Source organism: Callithrix jacchus, chromosome 16 (genome assembly GCF_049354715.1).
Source record: "Callithrix jacchus isolate 240 chromosome 16, calJac240_pri, whole genome shotgun sequence".
Lineage (NCBI taxonomy): Eukaryota > Metazoa > Chordata > Mammalia > Primates > Cebidae > Callithrix > Callithrix jacchus.
In genome coordinates, this window is record NC_133517.1 from 86049024 (window position 1) to 86067226 (window position 18203).

The window sequence follows — 18203 nt, forward strand, 5'->3', positions numbered from 1 at the left end:
GACCTGGAACCAACCCAAATGCCCATCAACGATGGACTACATAAAGAAAATGTGGCACATATACACCATGGAATACTATGCAGCCATTAAATAGGATGAGTTCATGTCCTTGTAGGAATATGGATGGATCTGGAAACCATCATTTTCAGCAAACTGACACAAGAACAGAAAAGCAAACACTGCATGTTCTCAGTCATAGGTGGGTGTTGAACAATAAGAACACATGGGCACAGGGAGAGGAACATCACACACTGGGGTGTGTTGGGGAGTGGGGGCTAAGGGAGGGAGAGCAGGGCGTGGGGAGGTTGGGAAGGGTTAACAATGGGGGAAATGCCTGATATAGGTGAAAGGGGGATGGAGGCAGCTAACCACCATGGCCTGTGTGTAACTATGCAACAATCCTGAAAGATCTGCACATGTACCCCAGAACTTAAAGTACAATTAAAAAAAAAAAAAAAGAATCACAGTAGAGGATTTCTCTATACTAAAAGTGCTGCCTTGTGAATGTTTGTCTCCCTCAGCAGGCAGGATGCTGGGTGACAAAGGCACAATCTCCCTTCTTCAATGTGGGACATTTGTGAAGAGCAGTTTTATCTTTAGAGCTTCCTATAAAATTGACTTGAGATGTCAGCCCCAATACGCTATGGTTACTCTGTTAAAGGTTTTATTATCTAGAGCATGTTTTGTTTAAACATCTGCATGTAGTCAGTTTTCCTGAAAACCTGATCAAAGAGTAGTTGTTTTAAGAAAGGTGCAGTAATTTATTAGTTTTAAAAATAATAATGTATCATAAAAAGAAATAAAATATAGCCACTTTTGCTCATGAGGCAATTGAGATTTTTAAATGAATTTCCTTTATTGTGCCAGCCATGGTATCAGATATCGGAAATACCAAAGTGTGGAGTCCTAGTATTTCTTCCCATAAAAAGTATTTCATTTTACCTTTTTCGCTGATTTTTCAAAATTATAAACTGTACTTAGATAACTTCTTTATTATCCCACATATTTAAACAATTTTAATTGTTAATAGGAGAATTCAAGGAGTAACATGTGGAACACTTTCAGAATAGAAGTTTACCATCATGTAGATGAGTGTTGTGAGACTTTCTTTCTTGGAGAATTTAATACTTAGTGACAGATTTTATTCTTTAGAAATTTGTCTACAGTGGTTATTTCTTTACACATTCAGTCTAATTAAAATTGTAATAGCAGATATATAAAATGCCCATAAACATTCTGAAGTGTTTTAAAATCAGCATTTGAAAGTTTTATTGCTTTTATTTCTAACAGTTTATTTTTGCTTCTTGATTATTTTTCTTACTGATTGATTTGTCATCACAGAAAACAGTTATATTCATGCTAATGTAGTAATTTTCTTTAGCTGTTTAGTGTTTAATTTTCCAATGTTTCTAATTTTGTTAAATTATCTTGTTATAAAGCTGTACTTTGCTTTGTAATTACTTAGTTATATTTGGTAAGAGAAAAAATTGAGAAATCTATAAAAATAAGCAAGAACAAATTATAAAGAGTAGAGACTGGAAAACAGTGAGCACAGAAGTACTATATGTATTGCAGATATGAGAGTTTTTCTCGTTTGTTTTCTTTTTAAGTTTCCTATAAGTTTGTCTATGAAGAACAAAAGAATGGAGAAAATACATTCAGAGGAAAACAGATTGGCTATTATTACACAGTAGAAGGTAAACATAAACATTGCTTTTAATTATACCATCTTAGCAAATTATATATGCTACATTTATTTACTTAATTATAAATAAGTTATAATAATATACTTACAGAAATTATAAAACATAAGAACTAATAATGGTGTACTAAATGATATACATATTTGAAAAAAGCATACAAGGTGAACTTAAAATATTTTAATTCTGGATCTAATTGAACCAGCATGAGTGATTTGCATTCTAAAATATCATGGCAATTACTTTTTGTAAAATTTATTGACCCCAGTAAATTAAATGTAGGATATACTTGATGAAGTGTATATTTCTGAGCTATTTAATTGACATCTTGATTCATTTATGCATATGGTTTATTATGCACACAGTCTAGATTTATGGTTGAATTCAATTATTTTTATTTTGTATTAGAGGAGAAGATCTGAGTAGCATAATATTTTGAAGAAAATATGAAGTGGAACCTTTTCTTGTGAAAGATATAGTGTATATTAGTTTTGTTTCTGACTAACCTATTGATAATCATAATTAAATATATACCAGGTAGTAGCACTGAAGAAGTATTTGAGTTTACTGAGAATACTTATGTCTAAGCCTATTACTCTGGTACAATTATTAATAAAGACATTTTTGTCCTTCTTAGAAGTGAACCATTAGGGGTAACACATTACACTGTTATCCTATGTTCAGGTAATTAATTTGTTCCTCTGTATAACCACTCAACTTCTTTCTTATACCCAATTTTACACAAATTTAGCTTTACTTTCTGATTTGGGAGCTATCTGAAACCAGGAACTGGCTTCTGAGACATAGTAAATGCTGAGAAAACCATGCTTACACAGTCTAGCATGTACTGTATGAACCTTGTAAAATTGAGCTTATTTTTATTTTATAAATTAAGAGAATTCAGTGATTACCTTGATCTCTGTCATGCACCTATTATGTGGTCGTGCCTTCATTATTTAACTTTTTATACCTCCATTTATTTGTGAAATGTTGGGTACCAATCTCACACATGTACTGCAATTACAAAGATGAGTCACATATAATCAAGGTACTCCAAAAATTTAACATCGCTGTGTCATTGTGTGAGTGATTATATAATTTGAATTAAAGCTTCTGTTTCTTTATCTAGCATTCTTACCACCATACAAATAGGTACTTTAACTTCTTTGAAATTAGCACAACAAACACTAAGAATTTTATCAGCTGTGGTATACATCCTAGGCTAAGAAGTAAAACGTATTGTTTCTTTTCTCCAACTGTGTATTACTTTTTATTAGAATATATGTCCCTAAAGTATTTTTATAACACATTTAGTAAAACTATATGATACTATATTTAATGTATATGTTTTTACTATATTCATAAGCTATCTCTTTTTGCACAATTTTAACATGTGCTCTCACACACATGCACACATCTTCATTTTCTCTTCCATGAAGTGTAGTGGTTGTATATGAATAATAATAATACACAAAAGTAACATAATTTACACATAAATGAGCAGAATTAGAATAATGAACGTTTTGAATTTTTTGTTCATAAATACTATTGTTCATAAATAGTACTCAGTCACACACATGTATTATCTTTAAACAAAAAACTCTTAGGATTCATGAGATATTTTCAAATGTTTATGTTCTCAAGAGAGATATTTGCCACCAAAATTTACTCTTACATTGTTTCATTTTTTATTTTATCAACATAACTAGTGAAATTTAATGCATATATGGTGTCATTTTTTTTTCAGAGGAATTGCTAACATTGCTTTTTAAAATATTACAAGTTTTAGGCCAGACATCATGGCTTACACCTATAATCCCAGCACTTTGGGAGGCCAGTGTGGGCAGATCACTTGAGGCCAGAAGTTCAAGACCAGCCTGGTCAGTATGGTGAAACCCCATCTCTACTAAACATAGAAAAATTAGCCAGGCACGGCAGCATGTACATGTAGTCCCAGCTACATGGTAGGCTGAGGCAGGAGAATCTCTTGAACAGGGAGGCAAAGGTTGCAGTGAGCCAAGATCATGCCACTGCTCACCAGTCTGGGTGACAGATCAAGACTCCATCTTAAAAAAAAAAAAAAAAAAAAAAAAAAAACTAATAATAAAAATAAATAAGAAATGAAGTGTACATATTAAACTTTAATATGCATTACTTATGATACAGCAAGACCACTAATTTTAACACCATGTATGTGTTTAAGTAGATATCATAATTTAGCTGGTGGGAGCACATAGAATTCTATTAATAGGATAACAAATAAAATATATGTTGGATGCATAATAGAGAATGTATTAAATAGTTAAAAGCAAAATGAACATATATTCAGCAATGTGATTAAATTTTAACTTCACAGATACAGAAATGTAATAAAAGGAAAAATCTAAAACTATTTCATTGGAGCTAATTAACATAATGTATACATACAAAAATAATTTTACATATATTACTGGAAGATATATATCAATAAAGACATATTAAATGAATAGTCATCTGAGAGAGAAGGAAATAATATAGTAGGAAAATTTTTAGTGTGATTTAATTACATAAGACTCATCTAAAATTAATGATCATAATATGCCTTCATATGAGGAGCATAATTATCTAAATTGCCTACACTGGAGTTATACAACTTCCTCCGACATGACAATTGTATATGTGTATAAATAAAAAACATGTGCACCTAATTAATTAAATCAGGTGTCAATATATATTAGTATCTATTATATATTTGCAGTATTGTGTTCTAGATGCTAGAAAGAGAACTTCAAGCAAATTTAATTTTTTCTTTTATAGATCTGACATTCTACTTCTAGGAAGCAGACCACAAGCACATAAACAGATAAATTAATAATATGTAAGGGTAAAATGTGAAAAAATAAACATCAAAATATGAACTAACATAAAATTATGGACTAACATTTGGACAGAGAGCTGTATGTAACATGAAGGAAAGATATTCATGTTTATGTGGAAAGAGACTCTAAGAGCAGATGGTGAGTACACCTCTAAAACAAAAATCAATGCTTAATATTTAGATGGTAGAAGTAGTACAGGTAAAGCTCTTGTTATAACGTGAATATTTCAAGTTTATTTAAATTTTTTCCCGACGTCAAAATTGACTTATTTTAGACATAAACTTTTAATTAAGAATGTGTCATTTGGTGACATGACAGAAACCCAATTCGTTCTACAATAGACCAAAAGGAAAATCCACTGATTCATGCTACCTAGGTGTACAAATAAAGAAAAACAAAAATGATTGCCCTCATTGGAATTCAAATATGCTGTTAGGAACTTGTGTCTTATTATTTAAAGTTTTCAGTCATCAGCATTAGAAACCAAGTTTTGCTAATTCAAGTGGTAAATAAATGGTGAGAAAGAATATTTTGTAGCTCACAAAATTTGCAAGAATTTCCAAGAACCAGACTTAAAAAAGTAGGCAGGGAACAAAAAATTCTGTCAGCAAGGCCAAACAGTATTTCTCACTAGGGACTATCCTTTGGGACCTTTTGAAATGTGTTGGTCCATTTGTGGTTTGAGGATTTGCTATTGACATTTAATATGTAGGACCAGAGATTTTAAATACGGTGCAATGTACTGGGTAGGTCCTAGACCAAGAAAAATGTAGTGACAGAATCAGAACAACACAGAATACTCACTGCTATTTGCCTGGACTCTGAATTCACTGTTCTATCTCCATTCCTCTATTTTTACATCATTCTTTCCATATTTAGCTTCCCAAATTAGATCATTATTTGGTCACATATACTTCACATCTTATGGTCTTACTTTTGTGAATAGTGAAGAGAGAATACCTACTTTATTTCTCTTCCACAGTGAGATTCACTTCTAAAGGAAAGGTTTTCAAATATTAGGTGACTAAAAACTATAAATCTCCACCACGGCATATCATGACTGCTCCCACTGATTTTTATTTTTTAGAGGGACAAAATCAACAAGATGTCTGTGGCGATCCTCAGGACATTCACACCCTCTCTCCTATGTATAAAATCACACATTTGGACTTTGACTGAACTCTCACATGTCAAATGCTCAATCCTGAGCTAAACACAGTTGCCCCGCAAACAGTTGAACATAGTCTGTGGCTTAGAGTCAATCTCTGCCCTCTATTGAAGTTTATGGATGAGTTCCTTACAAGACATAGAAGTGTTATGTACAGAATAAGGGAAACAATGCTTGAGAATAAAGACAATAATAAACATCCAGTCCTCTCAATATGTAGAAACTTATTTTTTTGTGTGTAGAAAATTCTAAATTGGAGTACTCATTAATACAGTTTTTACAAAGTTTGAATTTTTAAAGTATTTTTCTGATGAAAAATACCTCAGGGTATACATACAGTAAAGATCCTTAACGTGAAAACTATATTGTATAAGCAGTTCTTTCCACTTAAAGGCCTTTAAAAAATAAAATCTGTTGCTTATGTAAGGCCAAATAAAGTTTTATTGTTAACACACACAACTACATCTTTACTACCGTGTTTGGCTAAAATTGTATATTTAAATTTTTAAGTTAACTAGGCAAGAAAAAAAGTGTTCTGTATTTCTGTTTTCCATTATTAATGAAATAAAGACTGCATGTAGAGGAGCTAGACATAAGACCATTGCTTGAAAGATTAACTAATATCAATGGACCGTGGAATGTGAAAAGTTGTAGTGAAAAAGCTTGCTTTGCCCAAACTGCCATTCACAATTGCTACAAAAAAATAAAATACCTAGGAATACAACTTACAAGGAATATAAGGAACCTCTTCAAGGAAAACTAAAAATCACTGCTCAATGAAATAAGAGAGGACACAAAGAGATGAAAAAACATTCCATGTTCATGGATAGGAAGAATCACTATCGTGAAAATGGCTATACTGCCCAAAGTAATATACAGAATCAACGCTATCCCCATCAAGCAACCATTGACTTTCTTCACAGAACTGGAAATAAAACCACCATGAACTTCATATGGAACCAAAAGAGAGCCCACATAGCCAAGTCAATTCTAAGCAAAAAGAACACAGCAGGAGGCATCACACTACTGGATTTCAAACTATATTACAAGGCTACAGTAATCAAAAGAGCATGGTACTGGTACCAAAACAGACATATAGACCAATGGAACAGAACAGAGACATCGGAGGCAACACAACATATCTACAACTATACAATCTATGATAAACCTGACAAAAACAAGCAATGGGGAAAGGATTCCCTGTTTAATAAATGGTGTTGGAAAAAGTGGCTAGCCATGTGCAGAAAGCAGAAACTGGACCCCTTCCTGACACCTTACACTAAAATTAACTCCAGATGGATTAAAGACTTAAACATAAGACCTGGCACCATAAAAACCCTAGAAGAAAATCTAGGCAAAACCATTCAGGACATAGGAGTAGGCAAGGACTTCATGACCAAAACACCAAAAGCATTGGCAACAAAAGCCAAAATAGACAAATGGGACCTAATGAAACTCCACAGCTTCTGCACGTCAAAAGAAACAGTCACTAGAGTGAATCGTTAACCAACAGAATGGGAAAAAATTTTTGCAGTTTACCCATCTGACAAAGGGCTGATATCCAGAATTTACAAAGAACTCAAATAGATTTACAGGAAAAAAAACAAACAAGCCCATTCAAAAATGGGCAAAGGATATGAATACACACTTTACAAAAGAAGACATACATGAGGCCAACAATCATATGAAAAAATGCTCATCATCACTGGTCATTAGAGAGATGCAAATCAAAACCACATTGTGATACCATCTCAAGCCAGTTAGAATGGCGATCATTAAAAAATCTGGAGACAACAGATGCTGGATAGGATGTGGAGAAATAGGAACACTTTTACACTGTTGTCAGGAGTGTAAATTAGTTCAACCATTGTGGAAGACAGTGTGGCGATTCCTCAAGGCCTTAGAAATAGAAATTCCATTTAACCCAGCAATCCCATTACTGGGTATATATCCAAAGGACTATAAATTGTTCTACTATAAGGACACATGCACACGAATGTTCACTGCAGCACTGTTTACAATAGCAAAGACCTGGAATCAACCCAAATGCCCATCGATGATAGACTGGACTGGGAAAATGTGGCACATATACACTATGGAATATTATGCAGCCATCAAAAATGATGAGTTCGTGTCCTTTGTAGGGACATGGATGAATCTGGAGAACATCATTCTCAGCAAACTAACACAAGAACAGAAAATGAAATACCGCATATTCTCACTCATAGGCGGGTGATGAAAAATGAGATCACCTGGACACAGGGAAGGGAGTTCTACACACTGGGGTCTATTGGGGGGAATAGGGGAGGGACAGTGGGGGGGAGCTGGGGAGGGATAGCCTGGGGAGAAATGCCAAATGTGGGTTAAGGGGAGGGAGGCAGCAGAACACACTGCCATGTGTGTACCTATGCAACTATGTTGCATGTTCTGCACATGTACCCCAAAATCTAAAATGCAATAAAAAATAAAATAAAATAAAATAAAATAAAAAGAAATATACTCAACAAAATATTATTTTAAAAAATCATCCCTAAATCACTGTATAAGATTTTACGTTGACTTCTAGCATAAATAGAAATGCCACATATTGTCCCTTCTAAAATACTCTCATTTTGTATCACTCACAGGCATAATAAAGGGGACCATAAACTTGAGAACACACTTTCAACACAAAGCAATATTAATATAAGGGTAAATCAGATTCGGTATTGGAGATAGAAAACTATGAAACTAGGTAGGGCTGTTTTGTCAGTACGCTACATGTCGGTAGCTCTGTGACTGTACGTATTATTTAAATTCTCTAAGCATTTTGTTTTTTAACAAATATTTTAAAAAAATTAATCAGTATGCCTAAGGCTATAAAAACAAGAGATAATAAATGTGATTTGTGACATCTTTTTTCAGGACTCTTGAGGATTTTAGGCACAATACAGAGTAGCAAAATGGCAGTAGACTGTAATAACTACTACAGTAGAATTAATGTAAGATTCTAATGGGAGCAAACACAGGAGCACTTACTGTAGTATAAATAATCAAGAAAGCTTTCCATGAAAAGTAATATTTGAGAGATAGCAGTTTAAGCAGATAAAGAGGATGGTGAAAAGTATTTCAATAGAAACTGAAGTATTTGTAAAGTCTTAGAAATGAGAGAGAGCCTAGAGATTTGAAAGAAAAAAAGTACAGAATTGCCATAGTACAGAATGTGTGGAAGTGGTTTTAAATGAGGCCAGAAAATTATAGTGAAACCAGTTTCTGACATTCCTGGTAAGGCACTTTAAGATTTTTGGCTAAGTAGAAAGAACAAATAGTGAGAAGTGAGGAACAGATGAGGGAGATGACTTCAAATACAGATATTCTAACTTCAATTTCCAAATATTTAACATTATTACATACATAATAAATTTGCCTCCACATTTAACGACACTTAGCTTTTCTTTGATTGTTCTGACAATCATTTTTCTCTCTCCTGATTGCTTGCCTTTGGGCACACATGTATCATAGGTTCTCATGTTTAAACAAAAGTCTTTCCTTTGATAACAGCATACATTTTTTTAAGACATAATGGCTTTTAGAGCAGGTTTAGTTTCAAAGCAAACTTGAGAAGGTACATAAATTTCCCATATACCCTCTACCCACACATGTGCATACCTTCCCCCATTATCAACATCTCCCAACCAGAGTGGTACATTCATTACTGCTGATGAATCAACATTGACATATAATCATGAAAATTTTTATCATTTACATTAGGGTTCACTGTTGATGTACAATATCAACATAAGTTTGGCCAATTTACCCCAACATGTATCCACCACTATAGTATCACACAGAGTACTTCCATTGATCTTAAAATCCTCTATGCACCACATCTATTTATTATCTACCCTCCTCCCTGCCCACTGCCAACTCCTAATAACCACTCATCTTTTTGTGCTTTCCATAGTTTGTCTTTTCCAGAATGTCATATAGTTGGTAAAGAGTACGTAATCTTTTCAGATTGGTTTCTTTCATTTAGTAATGTGTATTTAAAGTTCTTCAGTGGTTTGATAACTCATTTCTTTTTAGCACTGAATAGTAACAGTCTGTATTCTAGATGTACCAGATTTTATATATCCATTAATCTCCTAAGCATATTTTTGTTGCCTTCATTATGGCAATTATAAATAAAACTACTATAAATATCCATGTGCAGTTTTTTGTGTGAACATAAGTTTGCAACTCCTTTGAGTAGACACCATAGAGCAGAATTGGTGGACTGAATGCTAAGAGTATATTTATTTTTATAAGAAACTACCAAACTCTTCTAAAGTGGCTGAGCCGTTTTACATTCCTGCCAGCAATAAGTTAGTGATGCTTTTGCTCCACATCTTTACTAGAATTTTGTGGTTTCTGTGTTCTAGATTTTTGCATGTAGCAATATCTTATAGTTGTTTTAATTTTTATTTCCCTTTATTATGACATAAGGTTGGAATCATTTCATATGTTTACTTGCTACCTTTATGCATGTTTGATAATATGCCTATCAAGGCCCATTTTTAATCAAGTGTTTTGTTTTCTTATTGTTGAATTTTAAGTTATCAGTGTCTTCTAGGTAACAGACCTGTATTATATATGTATCTTGCAGCTACTTTTTCTAAGTCTATAATATGTCTTTTTGTTCTTTTGGCATTATCCTTTGCATAGCAAGCAGGTTTAATTTTAGTAAAGTCCAGCTTATCCATTATTTTTTTCATAAATCATGCTTTTGATGTAGTACCTGAAAAGTCACTACCAAAACTAAGGTCATCTAAGTTTCTAACATGCTATCTTCAAAGTGTTTTATCGTTTTATGTTTTACATTCAGGTATATGATCTGTTTTGAGTTTGTTTCATCAAATTGAATAAGGTCTGATTAATTTTTGCATGTAGATAGTCAGTATTTACAGCACAAGACTCTGATCTTTTAAAACATATTCCCATGGGTTATACAATTTTTAAACGAAAAATATTTAGTGATACAATTTAACCCACTGTATAAGTAGATCGAAAAAGTTAACCAAAAAATTATTTTCCTACCTTTTTCTGCTTTCTCTCTGCTTCTAATGATGTACTTGAATTGCTTTGCTACTCAACACCTCTAGACTTACCACTAATCAATTCCAATGAAGAAGCTCATCATGGTTAGGTTTTCTTCAGAACTTGACGGCCTTGTCTACAAAGTGTAACTTTGCCTGAAGTCTACAGTCTTATCTCTCCTTTATATATAAACTATCTATCATCTAAAGAAAACATCACTCTATGTGTCTATCTAGTTAATTCAAAATAAATTAGAAATATATGCATATATTTTATGGATCAACCATATAATTTATCAAACTATACACATTTAATCAAATTCTTGGTTAGATTATTCATAAAATATAAATTACTGGAACAAAAGAACCATGTCTTGCAATTTTCTGACAGAAACTTGACAATACATAGCATCTAGCAAAGTTGTGGTCTCTTGAAAACATTTAGCAATGCTTGTTAAAGAACTAATAAAGAATAACTAATTTGGAATACATGGGGAAAATAAATATTAAAATACAAACTGAGTAAAAAGAATAAAAAGTACTAAGAAGTACTAAAGCAGTATTGTTCAATAGAGCTGGGACGATGGAAATGTTCTAGTGGCTAGTCGCATTTGTATAGAATAGTGCAAATCAAGGTTTCATAAACTAAAATTATCACGTCACTAATAAGACTGCAGGGCAATTTTAACATTTAAACTCATTATAACTGTTTGAATTTTCTTCCTGATTGAAATATTTAGCATACTGTTTTCATAAACATATAACTAATAGTTAAAAAAAGAGAAAATCATATTATAAAACTACAGGAATAAAGAGTTAATTGTATTGGTTTTCTATAATATAAATTAGAGCAATCATTATGTTTTCTAGACTCAGCAATTAATATCACTGTGATCTTTTTCCTTTTAAAAATTGAGTATAAATAACATTTCAGAAATTATAATAGTATCCACCATTCTCAATCATAGATACACAAATAATAAGTTTCCAATTCTATGAGTATAATAAGTGGTTATGAAGATATACTCTGGTGACAGACTTTCCTTTAAGTCTTATACTCATCTATAGTTTCTAGTTAAAGTTATATTTTCAAATGTGCCCTGTGCACATTTTAGCAAAATAACACAATCTGGTTATGCATTGCATTACTTAATGTGCTTTGTCATTTAAATGACACAAAGATGGTTAACTTTACTTATTTAGAAAAAATCCTCCATGTGACTTTTACAAGAAATTGTTCCCTTTTGCCCATGCAAGGACTATCTAGAGCAGAGTGCCCCTTGTGCATGAGAATTTATAAAGTTTATGAGATATTCTCTACAGAAGCATTTCCTAAGTTGTGATGTATATATCCTAGACTATATTCATGGGCATAACAAACAGAAATTTGGCAAATTTTATTTTTTCTTATAATCTCATGCTCTTCACTTACATTATTTTTCTTTTAAATGCAAATAATAAATTTGTTCAATGCATATTATGTAATTTACAAACAAATAAATAAGTACATATTGGGATACAAACTGCAAAACTTTAGCTTATGAAATGTGACATTTTGAAATCATTGACCAATATCACCCCATTGCAACAGTGCAAGCATTGTAGTTATTAATACTTTGGTTTGGTAACAGGAAACATTTATCTTTCTTTTAAGTTCACCAGGCAAAATTTACACACAAAATTCTCTTGAACTTTTATTATTCTATTTGTTTTTTCTTTCAATCTCTTTCTTTCAATATTGTGTGTTTCTAAGTTTCACATCTGAAAAATAAAATAGAGGATACTGAAAAATTAGGCATGGTAGCAAATAAGCCGGAGGATTGACTATAAGCCAATATTAGAATTTCTAAGATACTATGTTCTCTGAACTGTCACTCAAAGTGTCCACTACAAAGGGATGTATGTAATCGGAAACACAATTCTATTTCTAAAGAGCTTCCTCCAATTTAGCTCTTGATTTATGTAATGGTCCCCATCACTTATTTGCCTCATATGTCCAAACTTCATTAGTTCTCCAAGGATGGATTCACATTCTACTTTTCCAGAAAAAGCTACTTTAGTGCCTCCCAACTTAGGTCATGATATTAAATACTTTTGACTAATTATACAAAACAAGATATCCTTGTTTCCTAGCAAGGCATAATAGTGTGAAAAAAATTTTTCAGAAGAAAAACCACCAAATATTACTTTCACTTCCATCACATATTCTGATATTTGGCAATTCAGCTAATATGAGTCTCAAAATTCTAATTATTTATATATATTTTTAGCTATTACATACTAGGATTCTGTTTTACCAAATTTTCAAAATAACAATAAAACAAGATTATTCACATTTGTAATCGGTCTTTGCAATATATCAGCAATGTAGATCCAATTATAATCAACCACTGGAAGGTCATGTGTCAAATATAACTTTGAAATATTACCATGTTTTACATTTACTGCTGAAAAAGATTAATCTGGACGAAGAATTCTGACTTCAAAGCTGCCGTCTCCTGAGAGGCTCTGTCAGAAACAGACTAATTTAGTTTACTGCAATCAAAAACAAATTATGTCATCTCTAAATTTGTCTTCCAAACGACCATGAGGAGAAACAGCATTGTTTCTAAAAACACCAGGGACTGAAGCTCCAAACAAGAAGTTGGTATGCTGTAGGAAGAAGAATGTTTAGTTCCAACAGTTTAATTAACACCCAAACCTTAGGCAATTATGTAGGAAAATAAATATGACTATATGCAAATATAAATACGACTATAACTTCATTGCTAAACACTAGGAACATCCAAAGAAAATAAAATGGCTAACCAGTTCATTTAATCAAGGCTCTATAACCAATTTTTAACAATGTTTGGAAATAAACATTTTCTTTCTGGTGTATCGTTGAACTAAAAATATTTTAAATAAAAACAAAACTAGGCTTTCACAGGTATTGTTAACAGAGCTTTCATTTTTCATAATACCCACAATATTTTCATATTTCTCATCAAGCCATGATTCATGATTTTTATACTCCTAAAAAAAGCACAAATTATTATTGTTTTATAGAAATACGTTTTTTAAATGTGATGCCTCATCATAGGAAAAATAAGTAACTTATGAAATAAAAACATGAAAGGCCACCACTAAGTTAAGAGTAAAGCACAATTTCATATCTGAGTTCTTGGGATCCAGGTTATATCCCAGAAATGTATAATATTGAAATATATATGGGAGTTCAAATAAAAGAAAAAATATAAATGTCTAGTGATTTTGAATAATGTATAACTCACTACCATAACATGGAATGGATTTTCCAAGAGAAGTGGTACCCCATCAAAGACACAGAAATATTTATTTATTAAGTACAGAAAATATGTGAATAATGCTGCAAGAACATGGGAAAGCAGATATTGCTTTGAGACACTGATTTCATTTCCTCTGGATATGTACCCAGTACTGGGATTTCTGGATCATTGGTAGTTCTATTTTTAATGTTGGGAAAAACCATTATACTACTTTTTTCATAATGATTGTAATAGTTTACATTCTAACGGTTTAGTATATGGATTCTCTTTTCTCTACATACTCTTCTAATTCTAATTTATCTTTTGTCTTTTTGACAATAGTAATTCTAAAAAGTGTGAAGTGATTTCCCATTGTGGTTTTAATTAGTATTTTTCTGAAAATTACTTATGTTATGAATTTTTTTAGATATCTTTGGCCTTTTGTCTGTCTTCTTTGGATAAATATATGTTCATGTCCTTTGCTCATTTTTAAATCAGATAGTTTTCTTGGTATTGAATTGAGTTCCTTATACATTTTGGATAACAACTATTAGATGTGTGGTTTACAAATATTTCCCCCAACAGAATTATTTATCAAGTAGAGGAAATAGCTAGATGTTTTCCAAACCACAGATACTATATTACTATAATTAATTTTTGTCTTTCTCCAAAACTTATCTTAATTTTTTTTCAAGGTAATTGTAGCCTCCTGTCCCTGGAATGAATCATTAAACACACACTAAAAAGTTAAAAACAGTTACATATTTTTATTTTTATTGTTATTGTTACATATTTTTATTTTTATTGTTAGTGCTATAACAATAAATGTTAGAAATATTTATCATTTAGAAATATTTATCATTTAAGTGACAATAAGTATGGCTATGGAAAAATCTAAAATTGCTTGATCCTGAAGCATAAATTATATGCAACAAACAAAGCTAAAAATAGATATTTAATTTTAAATGATGAGGGAAATGTCATATTACTAGGTTTCAAAACAAATTTGAGAGTCATAGTAAAACTTATGATTATAATATAGTAATACACAAATAAAAGAAGAAAGTGAGTCTTGTGTTCTTTTTAATCCATGTGGAATGAATATATTGGTTAGATGTTATAACAAATAAAATTGAGACTATTTCTTAAATGTTCAGAAACTTATTCAAAACTTATTAAAATGAGGGAGTGTGATGCCTCCAGATTTGTTTATTTTGCTTAGTTTTTGCTTTGGCTATGCGGGTTCTTTTTGGTTCCATATGAATTTTAGAATTGTTTTTTTCTAACTGTGAAAAATGATGGTGGTATTCTGATGGGGATTGTGTCGAATTTGTGGATTGCTTTCGGCAGTATGGTGATTTTCACCGTATGAATTCTACCCATCAATGAACATGAGCCATGTTTTCATTTGTGTTGTCTATGCTTTGTAGGTTTCTTTGTAGAGGTGTATTCCTAGGTATTTTATTATTATTATTATTGCAGCTATTGTAAAAGAGGGTGAGTTCTTGATTTGATTCTCTGGTCTCTTGGTGTAGTAGAAGACCTCCTGATTTGTGTACACTAATTTTGTATCTGGAAGCTTTGCTGGATTATTTGATCAGTTCTAGGAGCTTTCTGGAGGAGTCCTTAGGTTTTTCTAGGAAAACGATCATATCGTCAGCAAACAGGGACAATTTGACTTCTTCTTTACCTATTTGGATGGCCATTATATATATATTTTTAATTTTTTTTTTAATTTTTTGTTTTTTGACGGATTGCTCTGGCTAAGACTTCCAGTACTCTGATGAAGATCTGATTTCAAACTTTACTATGACGCCATAGTGACCAAAGCAGCGTGGTACTGCTGTAAAAACAGGCACATAGACCAGTGGAACACAATAGAGAACCCAGAAAAAAACCCAAATACTTACAGCCAGCTGAGCTCTGACAGAGCAAACAAAAGCTTAAAGTGGAGAAAGGACTCTCTTTCCAACAAATGGTGCTGGCATAATTGGCTAGTCACATGTAGGAGATTGAAACTGGATCATTATCTCTCACTGTATACAAAACAAACTCAAGATGGAGTAAGGACTTAAACCTAAGGCCTGAACCTATAAAAATCCTAGAAGATAACATTGAAAAAACCCTTCTAGACACTGGCTTAGGCAAAGATTTAATGACTCCAAACCCAAAAGCAATTTCAATAAAAACAAAGAAAAATAGCTGGAACCTAGTTAAATTAAAGAGCTTGTGCATGGCAAAAGGAACAGTCAGCAGAGTAAACAGACAACCCACAGGGTGGGAGAAAAATCTTCCCAATCTATACATCTGACAAAGGACTAATATCCTGAATCTCCAAGGAACTCAAACAAATCAGTAAGAAAAAAAAAATAAACCCCATCAAGAAGTAGCCTAAGTACATGAATAGACAACTCTCAAAAGAAGATATGCAAATGCCCAACAAACATATGAAAAAATGCTCAACATCTCTAATGATTGGGGAAATGCAAATCAAAACCTCAATTCCATACCATCTTACTCCTGTAAAAATGGCCATAGTCAAAGAATCAAAAAACAGCAGACGTTGGTGTGGATGTGGTGATCAGGGAACATTTCTACAATGCTGGTGGGATGTAAACTAGTACACCCACTACAGAAAACAGTGTGGAGATTCCTTAAAGAAAAAAAAAGTAGATTTGATCCAGCAATCCCACTACCAGGTATCTACCCAAAAAGAAATAATTCGTTATTTGAAAAATATACTTTCACATGCATGTTTATAGCAACACAATTCACAATAGCAAAATTGTGGAACCAACTCAAAAACCCATCAATCAACGAGTGGATAAAGAAACTGTGAGAAAGATATATATATATATATCTATATCTCCTATGTGTGTGTGTGTGTGTGTGTATATATATATCACATATATGTGATATAAATGGCATATATGACACATATGTGATATATATGACACATGTGATATATGACATATAATTATATGTGCCATGTGCTATATATATTATATGTCATATATATCATATATCATATATATCTGATATACATTATATATTTATCACATATATGATATATGTCATATATATCACATATATATGTCATATATATGTATATGTATATCTCACAGTTTACCCACTCATTGATTGGGTTTTTGAGTTGGTTCCATGATTTTGCTATTGTGAATTGTGCTCCTATAAACATATATGTGATATATATGACACATATGTCACATATATGATATATGTGTAATATATAATATATGATATATATATATATATATATATATATATATATATATAATGAGATACTAAGCCATAAAAACGAATGAATTAACAGCATTTGCAATGACCTGGATGAGCTTGGAGACCATTATTCTAAGGGAAGTAACTCAGGAGTGGAAAACCAAACATCCTATGTCCTCACTGACATGTGGGAGCAAAGGATATGCTATGAGGATGCAAACGCATAGGAATGATACAGTGGACTTTTAAGACTTTGGGGAAAAAGTGGGAGGAAAGTGAGGAAAAAAGATAACAAATAAGGTGTAGTGTATACTTCCTGGGTGATGGGTGTACCAGGTTCTCAAAAATCTTCACTCAACAACTTACTCATGGGCCAGGCACGGTGGCTCATGCCTATAATCCCAGCACTTTTGATCAAAAGGTCAAGGGATGGAGACCATCCTGGCCAACATGGTGAAACACCATCTCTACTAAATATAAAAATAATTATTCGGGTGTGGTGGAGCGTGCCTGCAGTTCCGGCTACTCCGGAGGCTGAGGCAGAGGAATAGCTTGACCCCGGGAAGCGAATGTGGCAGTGAGGCAAGATCGCATCACTGCACTCCATCCTGGCTACAGAGTGAGATTCCTTGTAAATAAAAAAAAAAAAAAAATAGAAACTACTCATTTAATTAAATACCACCTGTACCCCAATAACTTATGGAAAAGTAAAATGTAAAAAAAAAAGTATTATATATTGAGCACTACAAGGATGCTGGCTTAAAATATCTGTGGCCAATTTAGACAAGTTGGTGTTATAGAAAAGATCAAAATAATGAATTATGACTTTGTGCTTCAACCTGGAATATCTTCAAGATATAATGTTAAATGAATAAAAGAAAAAGTAGAACACAATGAAACATAATTTAATTCTAAAC